This window comes from Pan troglodytes, chromosome 13, assembly GCF_028858775.2.
Source record: "Pan troglodytes isolate AG18354 chromosome 13, NHGRI_mPanTro3-v2.0_pri, whole genome shotgun sequence".
Taxonomy (NCBI): Eukaryota; Metazoa; Chordata; class Mammalia; order Primates; family Hominidae; genus Pan; species Pan troglodytes.
In genome coordinates this window covers 63,161,207-63,178,952 of record NC_072411.2, presented here as the reverse complement: position 1 = coordinate 63,178,952, position 17,746 = coordinate 63,161,207, and the positions used below count along the sequence as shown (strand labels likewise).

The 17,746-nt window shown below is 39.3% G+C and overlaps 1 protein-coding gene across 3 annotated transcripts in view; it reads right to left on the bottom strand.

Annotated features, from left to right (window-relative positions):
- TANK (TRAF family member associated NFKB activator) overlaps positions 1-17,746 on the bottom strand; it is a 141,352-nt gene that overhangs the window by 100,573 nt on the left and 23,033 nt on the right. Inside the window, exons 1-2 of one of the 3 annotated variants that reach the window (XM_063790512.1) lie at positions 13,269-13,334; positions 9,862-9,963 (exon numbers count right to left, since the gene is read on the bottom strand). The exons of 1 other annotated variant lie outside the window; for it this stretch is intronic. The gene's annotated coding sequence lies outside the window, so the exon portion shown is untranslated. Of the gene's footprint in view, positions 1-9,861; positions 9,964-13,268; positions 13,335-17,746 lie in introns of those variants that run through there. One more of the 3 variants, XM_063790511.1, reaches the window with a different exon arrangement.

Below are 17,746 nucleotides of genomic sequence, written 5' to 3'. Positions count from 1 at the left end.
AAGTTTTAATTTTTGTCATCTCTAGTAGTTCCTTTTCCTATTTCCCTACTCCCCACCTTTTTCCTTCTCTCGGAGTCATAAATCAAGTGACTAGGGCTGACAAAAATGCAGAAATTCCTTCAGAGGAGGAAGCAAACTGGTACTAAGCCAGGATTGGCAAGGGTTAGGGTATAATGACCAGGGCAGGAGTGGGATGAGCAGCTCCAAGCCCAAGTTAGAGGGTGGGAGGCAAAACTCAGGTTCCTATTCAGGGAGAGAAGAATGGCTGAGGGGAGTTACTAGTCAAAGAATGCGGACATCACTGCCCGGGGGCAGCAGGATTCTCAGGGCAGGTCTGGTCGAAAGGCCTCCCTAAGAAGAATCCTGGAAATTTTTTTTTTAGTGAAAGTGGAGAGCAAGAAAGCCAGGTCTCTTAATTGCTAACTAGGATTTAGAAATAGGTTCCCTCCTTCGGAGGGAGACCCAGGTGCCTGCGACTCTGGCCAAGTAGCTAGTTAGGTAGCCAGGCTGCATGGGGTGGGTGTTTGATTGAGAAACTTGGTTCAGATGATCACATGGACACCTACAGGACGAATTCATGCTCTAGGCACAGTATTTGTGAAAACAGCGTGTTTTCCAGGCTCTACTTGCTGGTGGGCTGATGCTTCAGGATTTTATTGGCCTGTGGCCACAGCAGGGCTGATGCTAAGGGGAATTGAGACCTGCAGGGATGATAGATGCTCTTTTTCCACGACCACCCCAACCTCTATAAATTGTGCACTGGGCAGAGTAACCTATATGACTTATTTGCAACTCAACAAAAATTTATGCCAAAGTTTTGCTTCTCCAGAGGGGATATTTGCATTTTAGTTCGAGTGGTGGAATTAAAGGTATCCCCATTTAATGAAACTTCTGGTCACACTGAATGGATGAAAGGGATATGGTGGATGTAGGGAGTGGGGTAGTGTAGGGAAAATGTCCTTACTCTTTATAATTCATATACTTAAGCTGTTACCTAAGTTAATGATTGGCCTTATACCTGTAGGGACATTTAGTTAGCATGCTTGGTCAGTTACAGTTGCATCAACCCCCCTCGTATAACTTTTGACTCCTCCAAAACTTAACTACTAATACATCTTACCTATAATATAAAATCGATTAATGAATATTTTGTATATATGTTATATACTATATTCTTACAATAAACTAGAGGAAAGAAAATGTATTTAAAAATCATAAGGAAGATAAAATATATTTGCTATTCATTAAGTGTAGTGGATCATCATGAAGGTCTTCATCCTTGTTGTCTTCACATTGAGTAGGCTGAGGAGAAGGAGGAAGATGAGAAGGTCTTGCTGTATCGGTGGTTTGAGGAGTCAAAGAGAAGGAGAAGGTGAAAGGGGAGGCAGGGGAGGTGGGCCCACTTGGTCTAACTTTTACTGAAATATATTCACATGTAAGTGGACCCACACAGTTCAAACTCATGTTGTTTGAGGATCAACTGTATTTATTCAATAAACTTTTATTATCTACCATGTGTTAGGCTCCATGCTGGGTGCAGAAGTTCTTAAAATGGTTTTTTTGCTCTTGAGGAGCTCATGTTCTTAAGCAAGATATAGACGTGCAAACGTTTAACTCTGCTCATTGACAAAGTTAAGAGTGGTGATGCATACAAAGTGCTGGCTGTGTGGGCAGAGAGGCAGTTCTCAGAGCTCGAGCTACGCATGAAGAGATGCCTAGATACCCATGGATTAAACAAGTGAAAGGATCAAGGGTTAAAAATTTATTTTATACCCTTCTCCGTATTCTCAATAAATCCACTCTGATTTTTTTTAGACTAAGCTTGTGGTTTTCTGCTTGTTTCCATAGCTTTATTAGTAAAATAATTGTAAAAATCTTATCTTTTTAACATTGTAGGGGATTATTTATAATCTTTACTTTTTCTTTTTTCTTTTCTTTTCTTTTTTTTTTTTTTTTGAGACAGGGTCTCACTCTGTTGCTCCTGGCTGGAGTGCAGTGTTACAATCATAGCCCGCTGCAGCCTTGAACTTCTGGGCTCAAGCAATCCTCCCACCTCAGCCTCCTCAGTAGCTGGGACTACAGGTGGGCACCACCACTCCCAGCTAATTTTCTTTTTAAATTTTTTTGTAGAGTTGAGATCTCATCATGCTGCCCAGACTGGTCTTGAACTTCTGGGCTCAAGCAATCAACCTTGGCCTCCCAAAAGGTTGAGATTACAGGTGTAAGTCACTGTACCCGGCATATAGTCTTGATGATAGTTAGACACAATTTGAGTGTTCTTAGCATCTAGCCTTAAAAAATAAATCTGTGAGGTACGCAGACTAAGTAGTTAAGAAGTAGCTTGAGCATATTCTTTTTAATTTTTTTAACTTTTAAGTTCAGGGTAAACTTGTGTAATGCAGGCTTGTCGAATAGATTATTTTTTCACCCAGGTATTAAGCCTAGTATCCATTAGTTATTTTTCCTGCTCTTCTCCCTCCAGTGTGTGTTGTTCCCCTCTATATGTCCACGTGTTATCATTTAGCTCCCACTTATAAGTGAGAACATGCGGTATTTGCTTTTCTGTTTCTGCGTTAGTTTGCTAAGGATAATGGCCTCTAGCTCCATCCATGTTCCTGCAAATACATGATCTTGTTCTTTTTCATGGTTGCATAATATTCCATGGTGTATATGTGCCACATTTTCTTTATCCAGTCTACCATTCATGGGCATTTAGGTTGATTCCATGTCTTTACTATGTGAACAGTACTGCAGTGAACATACACGTGCATGTATCTTTATTGATAGAGCAATTTATATTCCTTTGCGTACACACCTAGTGTTGGGATTGCTGGGTCAAATGGTAGTTCTGTTTTTAGGTCTTTGAGGAATCGTCACACTGCTTTCCACGATGGATGAACTAATTTACACTCCCACCAACAGTGTATAAGTGTTTCTTTTTCTCTTCAACTTAGGCACATTATTTTTGAGAACAAGAATAAAAGTGGGACCCTGGATTCCCCAGCACCTTGTCCTCCCCTTTATATGATAGGTATGTATTTTTGGCTATCAAAAGAAAGAGGAAACTTAGTAATATGTGATAAAACAAAGATTGATAGACTAAAAATTTAAAAAACTCTTGACAAACTCAAGTAATAGGCTGATGCCAAAATGAAATTCAATAGGAATAATTATGAAATTGTCAGTTACTACTCCCCTCCCTACCACCATCCCACAAATGAACAAAAACCAGAAAGGAATTGCATAATCACGGAAAGAGTTGATGAGATGCAAGTTAGTAGCAGTCACACAAAACTGACTTGAGTTTTATTTGAGGTGATAATATGGGGATTCTAAAAATATCCCCAAAGTAATAGGACCTTAGAATTCCCTCTAGAATGAGGGACGCATTAGTCCTGCTTTCTGACCCATCTTTCTGGGTACCACTCTTTAAGACCACAGACAAACTAGTTATCAAATACTCATCCATATTACACGTGTATGATTGCAGGAATGGAGAATGTTTAGCTTAGAGAAACTGGGAAGGAGAGAACTGTATTCAAATATCAAATTCATTTATGCAGCTCCAAGAAAGGCCTCAGACAGTGAGCCAGAACTATAAGGAAAAAAAAAATTGGCTTGTTACAGGAAGATCAACGTTTCCGTAGTCAGAAAATGAGATAGGCCACTTTAAGAGGTAATGAGTTCCTTCTTCCCCGGGAGAAAGGAAACATATGATGAATGACCATTGTTTGGGAATGTAGAAGAGATTAAAATCTCAGATGGGTTAATAATGACAAATACCTGTATATAATTTACTATGGTCCTGGCACAGTTCTAAGTACGTTACATGTATCACTTTATTTAATCCTTATAATACCCTATAAAGGAGGTACTCTTTTATAGATTCAAAACTGAGGCATAAGGAAGTAAAGTGGCTTGACCAAGTAAACATAGCCATTAAATGTAAGTGGAAACTGAAGTGTCTGTCTCCAAAGTCCATCCTCTTAACAACTTTTAAAGCACCTGGGATTGCCCAATACAGGGCACTTTATCTAGTGAAGATTCTCTCATTCATTGATACATGAAATTTTAACGGAGGTGGAAAAAAATTCAGATGCATTCTCTACCACTTTCAATTTCTTTCTTTTTTTTTTTTTAGATGGAGTCTCGCTCTGTCACCAGGCTGAAGTGCAATGGCGAGATCTCGGCTTACTGCAACTCCACCTCCCAGGTTCAAGTGATCCTCCTGCCTCAGCCACCATGCCTGTCTAATTTTTTGTGTTTTTAGTAGAGACGGGGTTTTACCGTGTTAGCCAGGATGGTCTCAATCTCCTGATCTCATGATCCGCCCGCCTCGGCCTCCCAAAGTGCTGGGATTACAGCCGTGAGCCACTGCGCCCGGGCTGATTTCTTCTTATGCCTAGTTGTGGAAGCTTCCAGGCTGACAAGAACGTAACGAACTGAGAATATGCCACCTTCAATTCCTGCTTAATACCTACCTTGGTCTTGGGATGGGCATGTTAAGAATAGCATAATTGAAGATGGCAGGAGGATGGGAAGGGAAAAGGAGGGTGATGCAGAAGAGGTGCTGATATGATTGGCTTTGTGTCCCCATAATCCCCACGTGTCAAGGAAGAGACCAGGTGGAGGTAATTGAATCATGGTGGGTGGGGGTTTCCCCCATGCTGTTCTCGTGATAGTCAGTTCTCACGAGATCTAATGGTTTTATAAGGGACTCTTCCCTCTTCGCTTGGCACGCCATCTTCCTGCCCCCTGGCGAAGAAGGTGCTTTGTTTTCCCCTTCACCTTCTACCATGACTGTACATTTTATGAGGCCTCCCCAACCATACTGAACCGTAAGTCAATTAAACCTCTTTCCTTTATAAATTACCCAGTCTTGGGCAGTTGTTCATGCAGTACGCAAACGGACTAACACAGGTGCTCCTGTTGAGAAGTGGAGGAGCAAATTAGACTTGCTGTCTCTTTTCAAATGCCAATTTAGAAAAATAGGGCAACCTGGGAGCAGATTCAATACAATTAGTCAAGGAAGATGATAATGCACATTTGTTTCTGCAGTTTTACTCATCCTTCCATTTTTCCTTTCTAATCTGTTATGTATAGCTTAATATGTCTCATAAAAAATACATGATACTTTCTACAGGGTACAAGGTGAACTATTTAAGTTTCCATAAAAAGTCTCTGTAAGCTGACAGAATTTAATCAGAAAATGAGACATCTCACCATTGAAGAATTTGTTTTAGATATTATACATTCTACTTTCTGTTTTATTGGCCAAGATAGCAATACATTTAGTTTATTACCAATTAACCTTTCTATTTTGATCTATGCACTGGGATTTCTCTTTTCTAAAGTTGATGAGAAACACCAGCCAAAAGAATGAGCCTCACAGGCATTTTCTTTCTAAACTGAGAAACCTAGAAAAGTGGTTTTGATATTAGGATAAAACAGAAATTACTGAACTCCCCTCAAAGAGGTAAGGAATATATAAATTGTAGAAAACAAATTTGCATTACCTGAAATATATTTCTTTTGGAATTATAAATTCATGAAATTGAAATTGCTATGAGATGCCTGTCATCAATAATTTTCTATGTGAGAACACAGTAATTTAGTACTGATACAATTACTAATATTAGTAGGATTAATAATAATAGTTCATACTTGTAATTATCTATAAATGAGAAAGATAAAAAATGTCAGCCTGTCAGTAACCTCTAAGACACAATGGTGGTGAGAAAGAAATCAAAGAGGAGAAGAGAATAGAGGGAGAGATGGAAAGAATAATCCATAAACTCTGGGTTTTTCTATTACTTCAATAAAATAAGTCAAATTCTCAATGAGATCTGACCTTTGAAAACTGTTTAGCATGACTCCAGGGGGATGTTGGGAGGATTAACTAGCTGAAGCTTGCAGAGAGATTTCAAAGTTCCTTGTGTGTTATTTATTCCTTGGTTTACCAGTTCAGTTCCTTTTTAATTTGATCATATTTGGTGGGATGCCAGAGCCATGATAAAATATCCAATAAACACGGGTTTCAAGTAAAATCACAAGCTATTGTTTGAGGAGGAAAGATTGAGGTAGTTCTAAAAGTGTAGAGGTAATTCTGTGCATAGACATGCTATTTTTAAAAGATTTTTTTAAGTTAAATCACTTCAAAGAGCAGAAAACGGACCCAAAGAGATTAATTGATTTTCTAAATATCAAACAGCTGACTCATAATTTTGACAGTTTTTCACTGGCATTAGAGATCCTGGCTTCAAAGTACTTGATCACCTTTGGCATTATAATTTGAAGATGCTGTTATGGTTTGGAATCTGAGTGGGATGGAATTGGTGAACTTTTTCTAATTATTCAATTGGTGAAAGAACTGTGTGTTTTATTCTTCTCTTATCATTGGGTTTCAGATTTTGAAATATTGTTTGGATGGAAAAAAACTTTGTAGAAACACCTCTTTCTCATGTCTCATTTATTTATTCTTTAACCCTTCATTCATCAATTGCAATATGCTGATCAGCTCTTGGGAGAGGGAGCCATAGAACCAAGCCCAGCGGCACTTTCTGGAGCACGTCAGAAGTAACACCCATCTCTCTGCAGAGGAGTTAGGCAAATAGGTGCTGGAGCCATAATGCCTACATTCCAAATCCTGACTTCACCTTTGACAAATGTCTTGCCTAAAACTTATGGTAGTTTTGAGAATTGAATGAATTAGTACGTGTAAAGGATTTAAAACCCTGAGCACATGGTAAGACTATGTAAGAGAGTTTCTTTGTTGTTTTTTATTCATTGATGTATTTTTCTTCACTGTCTCTGTAAAATTAAAATGTGAATTGGCTGGGTATGGTTGCTCATGCCTGTAATCCCACCACTTTGGGAGGTCGAGGTAGGTGGATCACCTGAGGTCAGGAGTTCGAGACCAGCCTGACCAACATAGTGAAACCCTGTCTCTACTAAAAAATACAAAAATTAGCCGAGCATGCTGGCAGGCACCTGTAATCCCAGCTACTCTGGAGGCTGAGGCAGGAGAATTGCTTGAACCCGGAGGATGGAGGTTGCAGTGAGCCAAGATCACACCACTGCACTCCAGCCTAGGTGACAGAGCAAGACTCTGTCTCAAAAAAAAAAAAAAAAATTGTGAATTCATACAAGTTTTGCAGGAAAACTAGATGGCGAGAAATTAAATTATTTAAGCAAGATCATTTTTGTTTGTCTATGCAACTTCTATATTGCCTTTTCCTTTTTCCCCTTGTAGCCTATGTACTGTTTGGGAAGCAAACTCCACCCACTGTCCATGAGTAGGCTAGGACTGGCTCAAACCAGTCAGTACATTATATTTCTCCTACTTTTGTTATTGGCTGAGGGTGGAGTGCATGACACGAGCCAGTCTAACCTTGGTGAATACCAGGACTCTTGCTTGGATTACAGAGCTGAAAGTAAAAGTGAAGCACAGCCTTCATTATTTAGGCTGACAAACAGCCTAAAGCTGTAAGGGTCTTCAACTACAGAATAAAACCATCATCACGAGATGGCCAAAAAGAGAGATGGGGAAAAAATTGGTGTTTAAAAAATTTTAATTAATTTATTTACTTTTGAGACGTAGTCTCGCTCTGTCACCCAGGCTGGAGGGCAGTGGCATGATCTCAGCTCACTGCAACCTCTGCCTCCTGGGTCCAAGCAATTCTCATGCCTCCACCTCCTGAGTAACTGGGATACAGGCGCATTCCACTGTGCCCGGCTAATGTTTGTATTTTTAGTAGAGATGGGGTTTCACCATGTTGCCCAGGCTGGTCTTGAACTCCTGGCCTCAAATGATCCATCTACCTCAGCCTCCCAAAGTGCTGGGATTACAGGTGTGAGGCACTGTGCCTGGTTAAAACATGGGTCTTTAATAATATTGCTGAACCACTGACTCAAACAACTTTAAAGCTCCCTCTACCTCTTGACTTTTGAATTATGTAATCCCCAAGGTTCCCTCGTATTGTTTAAGCTAGTTTGAGTTGGATTTTCTGTTACTAGCAATTGAAATCTTCTTGCTATAATACTCTATATGGTCAAAAAGGAGTCGTGAATACAACAATAACCACAACAAATAGCCTTTATGGAGATTTGCTCTACGTCAAACACTGCTCTCAGTATTAATCTTTACAACAAGCCTGTGAGACAGGTATCATGACTCTCAATAATTAGCACTCTAAGTGTGGGAATCTGCATAACATATGCAAAGTATCATGGCTGCAGATCTTGCATTTCCAACATGACCTGTTTTGGCCTATTTTGTGATTACGTGTGTGTGTGTGTGTGTGTGTGTGTGTGTGTGTGTGGCTTTTTGAGATGGAGGTCTCTCTATTAGTACTGATACAGTTTCTAATAGCAGGATTAATAGTTCATACTTGTAATTCTCTATAAATGAGGAAGATAACAAATGTTAACCTATCTAACGTCTAAGACCCAATGACAGTGAGAAAGAAATAAGAGAGGAGAAAGGAATAGAGGGAGAGATGGAAAGGATAACCTATAAACTCTGGGCTGCTGTGCAGTGACCATTATCAAGTATGATCGTAGCTTACTGCAGCCTTGAACTCCTGGACTCAAGCAATCCCCTATTTAGCCTCCTGGGTAGATGGGACTACAGGCATGCATCACTGCACCTGGCTTAGTTTGAGATAATATTTTTGCAGAGAACAGATGTATAAAGTCTAGCTAGTCAGGCTCCTTTTCCCTGCTTCCTCCAGATAATTTTTAAACTGAACACAGAACATATTCATTTGGGTACCATACTTCAGATTAACAGTTGATTAAGTCCCTTGTATATTTCAGTTTGAATTTTTAGTTTAAGCGTTTTGTTTTATTTGATTTTTTGGTTGAGGGTTTAATATGAGAAACTATCTTTCTTGGATTTGAATGCTCACTGGTTTTTTTCTATGTCATTTGTTATAGTCAGGATATTAGAGTCATTTGAAATAGACTACTCTGGCAGAAGGGCAAACTATCTTCTGGTTCTTTGCATACTTTGGGTTTTTTAAATAAGTGCTTGGAAAGTTTATTCCTTAGGAATGAAGGCCTTTTTCCCCAACCCCTCTTATACCAGTCAAGGTTCAATCAGGAGACAAAATCAGATAGTAATTAGAACAGGGAAAGTTTAGTATAAATAACTATTAACTATACCAGGTGCTGATCTATAAAGGAGTAAAGATACTCAAAAGGATATCTGGGGCTCAGGGAGGGTATCTAAAGAAGGAACAAATGTGGGAAAGAGAACCTCTTTCCTAAGGCCGGAATTCAGACCATAGTGGAAAAGGTGTGGTTGTAGACCAGGAGATTCCAGAGAAGTGTGCTTGGTTGCCCAGGCCAGAACTGGTCCACAGATGCTGGGCAATGAGTAAACCACCCCTCCAAAGTGCACGTGGGCCAAGGCTGGGAAGCTGACTTTCGGGACACTTGTGAGATTCATCGGGAAGCTGTCAATAGGAATGCCACTGCAACTCGATGAGGAGCCATCAGTATGTATGCCACTGCAACTTGATGGGGTGTCACTAGAGCAACCTTACATGCACAGTTGGTAGCCATGATATAGGAACAAGAAGAAAATAGAAAACACCAGAACCAGGAAGAGGAGCCCTATTCCTCTTGTAGTGTTTCTCCACCTCCGTATGTAGACAAAGCTTGACACTGTTGTCACTGCAAAGAAGAAATATTTCAACATTCCAGCTTCATTTTTGCCAAGCAGCCAATAAAAGGTGGCTTTGAAGCTGGGATGCAATACATACTTAGCTGGCACACTTTTGAATGCAGGGGATAAGTTTTCATTATACCCTGTTATGTCAACATTCAGCAATAGCTTTGTTTAAGTATATTACTTACATTATATGAAGGTCAGTGAAGCAGATGTTAACTATAAAATGTCTTTACAGGTGTAGTCCCCACCAACATCTTGGGGCTCCTCAAATCTTCCTTGAATGATGTCTGAAATAGGTTAGATCTTTATTTGTAATATAATGCTTTGACCCCAGTTAAAATATAACTACCTCATGAATGAGAACTATTATACTGTTATTGGCTATTAAACTTTAAGATGATTGAAGGTGATAAATTACCCCAAGAGGCTGAGGAGAGGACTTTAACTGACTCCCTGTATTTTAATCAACATTCTCTCTTGAAACTTTCGACAAATAGTATCAAACCATCTTAATGAGCTCTCAGAGTATTCTCTTATTTTCTATCCACTGAAACATGGTAAAACCCTGAATATGCTCTTGTCTGAACATATGTTTATGTTAATGAGGAAAGTTTACTTTATGTAGGAAGAAAAATTGTTTCTATTTCTGACATGATAAGATGTAGGAACAGGCTACAAACTTCAGACTTTATGTGATAGAACATTTGAAGATAATGAAAGTTTATTTCCTCTTCTTGAAAGATGTTAAAACTTTATAAAAGACACAGAATTCTAAATTGACTTTTTAGGTTAATTTAAAATTTGTTAGGGGTATGGTTCAGAAAGTTTGTGCAGCTATAAGATATAGAGCACTTAAACTTATAAGTAGCAGAATTTTTTTCCCCTTCCATTAACCAGTTTATTTGATGTGCTATCTGCTAGAGCTGCCATAACAAAATGCCACTGATCAGCGGGCCTAAACAACAGAAATTTATTTTCTCACAGTTCTAGAGGCTGGAGGTTCAAAATTAAATTGCTGGCAAGGTTGATTCCCTCTAAAGGCCTTGAGGAATGAACCCATTCCAGGCCTGTCTCCTTGGCCTGCAGTTAGCTATTCTCTTCTGCTCCTTCACAGGGTGGTTCCCCTGTACAGGCAGGTCCCTTGTGACTGTGTGTGGCTAAATTTCCTCTTATAAGCACACCAGTCTGATTAGATTATAGCCTATCCTAGTGGCCCCATTTTAACTTGATCATCTCTTTAAAAGTTCTATCTCCCAAAACATTTTCTGAGGTTAGGGGGGTTAGGGCTTGAACACACGAATTTGGTGGGACTCACTTTAGCCCATAGCATTGGATGAACTAAGCATGATATATGCAGAAAGCACTTAATTTCTTTTCTCACCACTGCCTTTTATCTGTGCTATTTGAATTTCTAGATCAGCTGTTTGGGTGGCTTCTTAAATTCATAATGCGTGTTCTTAATCTTCTCTGTTCTAGGGTTTCTGATGAAAATCAGAAGCAACGGAAAAAAGCCTATATATACTGCTATATGCATCAGTAATTTTACTACTAAGACAATTTAAACTCAAAGTTTAGATTCAGGTTATATCTATAGACAGAACAAGAAGGTTTGATTTGTGGACTTGTTTTCTCAAACTATTGCTTCAGTCAATGTGGTTGGACCAGTTTGGTGTGTAGAATTAGTCTCAGAGACATTCATCATTCTTTCAGGGTGGCTCCCAGACAGGCGAGTGGATAGACTGGGTAAATGGGAGTAATTTTGTAGGTAGGGCTGACAAAGATTTCCAAGAGATCTACTTAAGGTCTCTTAGGCCTTCTTTCCCAGGAAGCCTGAATCAAGGGGCTTCACTTAGCATCCATCTATCTCTGGTCTGTGTTCCTGATCCTCAAATAATGACCTAATTCTGTTCTACCACTTTCCTAATTTTGGCATGTCCACCAGACTCAAACAGCCTGTGTTCCTGTGATATTTCTGCTTTACTCCTGATTTCAATTATGTTTCCAATCCTGGATTTACAATCTGGGCTTGATTCCTGCTACTCCCTTACTTGAGTTCTGTTGTCTGTGGCCTTGAATTGCTTGACTATGAATCATTCCATTTCATGACTCAGCAGGAAGCACCCTGCCGCTGCTTTCACAGCTTGCCTACTCGTAAAGATTTCAGAAGTTTTTATTTCTCTAATTTTAAAAGCATTTTCTTTGGTTTCTTCTTTATTGTCATTGAAGCCAGTTTCAAAGCATAGGAAAACAGAGTTTTGCCTTCTCTACAAATCCAACACAACTTCTTAAAAGTGATTACAGAATTAAATCCTGACAGCGACTCAGGAACTTGTTTCTCTTCTGGATACTTATCCTGTGTGGGCTGCTCATAAATGCAGCCCATACCATGTAAAGTAATCAGTGGCAACTTGGTGGGAATCAAACATTCATATTCTGGAAAAACTGATAAAACAAAGTTCTCTTGTTTACGGCTGGCATTTCCTCAATACAGAGGAAAGAGGATTGTCATAACTAGGATATCATAGAACCTATCAATATGGACCAGCAGGTAGGAGAAGGAAGCTGGGATCGGGCAAATAGAAATCAGCCTTCTAGGAACAGCTCGTGTCTACTGCAGAGAGCATGGAAAGGATGATAAACCTGGAAGTGGTTTAGGTTGGTACTGATTTTCAAACCAGATTCATTCTCTGCACAAAGACCCTAGTCTTAGTTATTGATGAAGAAAATATTACTTGCTATCAAAAGTTCCTCCTGTTACTTAAGCCTACAGTAGTACCTAAGGTGGAGTGTATGGACTATTATGATGAAGTTTTTATCAGACTAGGTGAAATGAGAAGGATAAGGCTAGTGTAGTGATTTTTCCTATAAAGCTAAATTTATTCACTTTTAAGGAACTGCTTTTTATTATGAGATTAGTTCCCTCCTAGTTATGTTTTGGTATTAACATGTGCTTTTAAAAAATAAAACAACACTGTTAATGGATGGTAGTTATTTGTTTTTATATCTTTGCTTAGCTAATTAAAGATTAGCAATCTTATATCAGTCCCCAAATTGTTTTTGAAAATATTACCTAGTTCATAAAATCCAAATATTTTGGAAGTTCTGATTGAAGCCACACACTATCCGGTGATATAACAATGGGGAAAGGAAAAGGAAACCTAATTGGCAAGAGACCATGTTCTTTGAATGATGGCAAATAGAGGGTGGGACAAAAATGGCATCAAACCCCAGACTCAGTTTATCCAGAAAGTCTCTCTCTTCACCGTGGTGCTTCCTATGCACTGAATATAAAAGTGGGTTATCATAAGTGGATTGTGTTTTTCCATAGGAGCAATGCTTTAATTATGGGACATACTTTTATCCAAAGACTCAACATCAAATATATCAGAAATGGTAAACAATGTCTCACAAAAGAAAAAAGAACTTCAAACAGTTGAATTATGTTCTGCCCACAATTAGAGGTGAAAAAGACCATGGATATCCTTGCTATTTAAGTGTGGTCAGCTGGTTGGCGACATCAGCAGCATCTGGGCAATTGTTAGAAATGCAGACTCTCAGGGCCCTGCCCCTGCATTTCTGAATCAGAACCTACATTTTAGCAAGATCCTCAGGTGATTCTTATGGACATCTGTTTGTTTTGTGGAGGAAAACCAGGACCAAAAGGACTAGCAAACAGAACAAAGTCTATTATGACCCCACAATGGGAATAATCTAAGGGCAAGATTAGGAGATGAGCCCAGGGCAGGTAGGGCACACAGGGCCAGGTTAAGACATCAGGAAGGTTGAAAGGAACAGCTGCTTAATAGGAAATGCTGCTGGGATGTGCCTGGAAAGTCATGGCAAACTCACGGGGCTCCTTCTTGGGAAGAGATGATGTGGTTCTTCCATAATCCCATCCAGTGTTTTGGCTGGAGTTGGGACTCAGAATAATCAGTGGGGAGCACAGTGGGAAACTCTGACATACAGTAAATAAGAGGAGAAAATGTAGTCAAATCTCCCTCCTCCTACGTCCCTCAGGCTGTTCATTAAAATCACCCAGAGAGCTTTACAAATGCCCCAACCCCCAGTGCCTGGGTGCTACCCATGGAGATTCTGATTTAATTGGACTGAGGTCTGTCCCAAGCATCAGTAATTTAAAAATGTCCTCAGTTGATGGTTATATGTGGTCTGCATTGTAAACTCTGAAACATTGTTGCTTTAAAGACCTGAAAGGGAAAAATAGTAAGTATTTACAATCCATAAAAAAGCAGCTCTGCTATAGCATAAATATATGCCATATAAATTAGTATAAAAATTGGAGTAAGCATTTAATTAGAAATTTTATTTAATCATGTTAGAATCTGGAATGATGAGGGGGAGCATGGATTTGAAGGTATTTTAAACCACAAATAAAGTATTGTGTTTTCATCTTATTTAAATTTCCTGTTGCAAACAGATACTCAGAAGTATAAATTGGGATTAAGACTCGCGAGGCCTGGATCTGCTCTGCGACCTCTTGCTAGTGATTAACCATTGTTGAAACTGATGAATGCGTGGGTGAAGGTGAAGAGTGAGTGTTAATTAGACTGCCTTGAAGTGGAGCAGCTCCACAAAAGGCTAATCTTGGAAGCATGGAGTTTCTTTTTTATTACCTTGACACCTAGTTTGCAAATTCCTATGAAGGAAAGTAGCAAGAAGCTAACTTTTATTGGGCGCCTATTCTGGGCCAGGCTAGGTTTTCTCATGTCATTTTCCCAACTACCCTTTAGATATTTTTCAGAAGATCAAGCAGGCTCAGAGACTGAGTAACTTGGACATAGGTAGTAAATGACAGATACAGTTTTTGAACTCAGGTGTGCCTGTCTTCAGAGCCTATGGTCTTTCTATGGCACACATGCTGTGCTCTCCAGAGAACAGAGGAGCCTGCTATAGCATCTTTCTTTCTCTCCTTCTTATTTTTTTCTTTTTTTGAGCAGGATCTCACTCTGTCACCCAGGCTGGAATGCAGTGGCATGATCATGGCTCACTGCAGCCTTGAACTCCGGGGCTCAAGCCATCCTCCTGTCTCAGCTTTCCAGGCAAGTGGGACTACAAGTGTGCACCACCATGCACAGCTATTTTAAACAACATTTTGTTGATATAGAGTCTTGCTATGTTGCTCAGGCTGGTTTCAAACTCCTGCACTTGAGCAATCTTTCCATCTTGGATTCCTAAAGCAGTGGGATTATAGGCATGAACCACCATGCCTTGCCTAGCATGTTTATATCCATAAAGATGTGTCTCACACAAAATAGATGGCTGCTAATTATTTAAGAAGGAACAACTTACTTATGAAACATATATTAGCTGAAGGTCTACAGCTGTGCCTTACATCATGACAGTGGGCCATGGCCATGAACTCTATTTCCCTTTACTTCTCCTCATCTCCTATCATTCTCTTTTTGGTAATTCTTCAACTATTCCCACCCTGTGATATGCTTCTTCTCTCCCTGTGGAGCTGAAGAGCCGAATGCTGACCCAGCTCCCAGATTCCCTTTAGCTGCGGGTCCTGGCCTGGCAGTCTTTGGAAGTATAGTAGAAAGGTCAGACTGACCCAGGTCTGGAGGTACCCAAGAAAAGCCACAGATGCATGGTGCTTGAACCTTGATATGAATTAGACTCAGGTACAGAAATGGAATAAAATTGTAGGCTCTGTTGGGGGTCAGAACACATACTCCAAAGTATAGTACCTTGGGAATTGAGAAAACAGCTGAAGCAATAAGGTAGCTCTCTGACTTCCTTCCACATTTCTCCCCTGAGAGCTAGCCATCAAAGAAGTCTGACCTCCTTCTCCTGAAAGTAGGTCATAAGATCCTCATGTGACAGGTGTCCTGACCTATACCCCAAGGGAAGGAATGTCACACAGAAAGGTCAAGAAGAATCTGAACAAGTAGGCCTTGTGGAATTTCCCCCAGTTTGTTACCATTAGCTCATACCCTTTTGTCCTCCAATCATTTCTGCACGACTGTCCACAAAAATACACAGTTTTCCCTAGGTCTTTGGTTCTTCATTTCTGAAACCTCTGGTGTCACATAAACCTTTTATAAAATAAATTGTATGCTTTTCTCTTGTTAAACTGTCTTTTGTTATAGAAGTGTTAGCCATGAACCTTGCAATGGGCAAGGAAAGAAATCTTCCCACCCACACAGCTACTACATTCTAATTTAGAGATTAGTTAAGTCTTCAATAGTTAACATGATGGATTCCTAAGACCCTGTATATTTCTGAATTATTGATGGGACTGAATAAAACAGACTGTTCTCAAAAATTTATTCTGGGGCTTCCTCTTCCATATGATTTGGTGTATTCAAGACTACTTGAATCACTAAGGCTGAGCTCAGGAGAATTTTTTTTTTGATGCTATCTCCACAAAATGGGTGCTAAATATTGAATAACCAAAATGAAAGCTGTAGTTTTGCTGGATCTGAACTAGACAATGTCTTAGAAATGAGTAATTCTATTAAAAAATCAGTGAATTTATAATAGCTGTAAGACAGATTCCACAACAGAAGCAGTCCTGTGTTGGTTTGGGACAGCTGTATGGGCAAATGATTGTCACAAGTTATGGTTTCAATACTAAGCATAGTGTGAGCACTCATTAATCTGGTGAGGATTAGCTAAGCAGAAAATACAGTTTTATAACTAGTTGGAAACTTAGTGCATTACTTTGAGTTCTTCCTACCTCCAACTTAATGTTTGACTGACTTCCTCTTTACTCAGAATTTATATGACAGTAATGAGAATGATGATAATATTTATGATTTGTTAGATACACAACTGTCCTAGATACCTGTATATATTAGTTTTGAAGTTAAAAGCTCATAAATAGAACTTATTGCAGCTAAATAGTGTCAACTGACATCTTTTATTCCAACGCTGTGCCATTTCCCGAGACACCAGCATCACTGTTACTGAGCTTCCCTGGAGCTGTGCTTGGGTAGGGCAGATGTTAAAGCTGAAGATTGTTCTCTGTAAGTCACAGAAATACAAGCCATACTCTTTTCAGCTGTCTGTGTGCACTGAAGAAACTGAATACTAGCAGTGGTCTTGGCAGGGTCTTGGCAGGGAACCTTTGTTTCTTAGTACAGTCAAAACACAAGAAAAGGGAACAATTCTGTATCCACAAATCATCTGTTATATTGAAGCATCTCCTGGCGGGCATTTTTGATGAGGTGAAAATCATGCAATGAAGGAGCTTTAAAATAGGCAAACTTATAGCTGATTTGTTCTCCCTTCTAGCTTTTACATTAACAAAAGAACAGATCTGGGTGAGGAGAGTTTGGGCTGAATGTTGGCTGGTCCTCAACCTCTTGCCTGAGCTGCTATGTAGTGCACCTCCTGAACATTTCATGATGTTCCTGACACAAGATATGGTGCTGTTTATAAAATAAAGGTGTGGTTTAAGAAGAGTATTTCATCTTGAGAGCCTCTATATCATATGTTTACAAGGTAGAAGGAAAAAATTATCTCTTCCTAACTTGAAACCCTAAGAATAACAACTACAATAAACAAATATATTCAATTCCAATAGGCCAGTTGGTAACTTTTGCACTCAAAGCAAAATGTATTGTGAATTCTAAGTTTGGCCAGCTAACCCATGGATTTCCAGAGAGGGAAAATGAGGGTACCTGAGGCCATAAGGGAAGAGAGAGAGAACGTGATTTCTAGACTGAGAAGTAAATTAAGAAGTCTTGATGAAAAGAGGTTACATATTAGTGGGAAGATGATGGGAAACAAAAAGATCATAATGTATTAAAGTGAAATCTAAGCCCCATGAGAAATCAAGGTAAACAGAATGAGTCGCCTTCACCTATTCTCTTGTTTCATAATACTTGCAAAATAGGTATTGTTAATTTAACTAGTAGAACTGTTAGGCAGAGCCTGCAATTAGGATTTCCAAGCTCTGTCACAGTCTATCTATTTAGCTTAATTGTAGAAAAAATACAATGTTGAATATATTTCTTTAAAAAAATTGAGGGAGACGACTTTCCCATAATCTGACAACTCTGACATTTTCTCTTGTAGTTTTTTTTCCAAATACAGAAGATATTT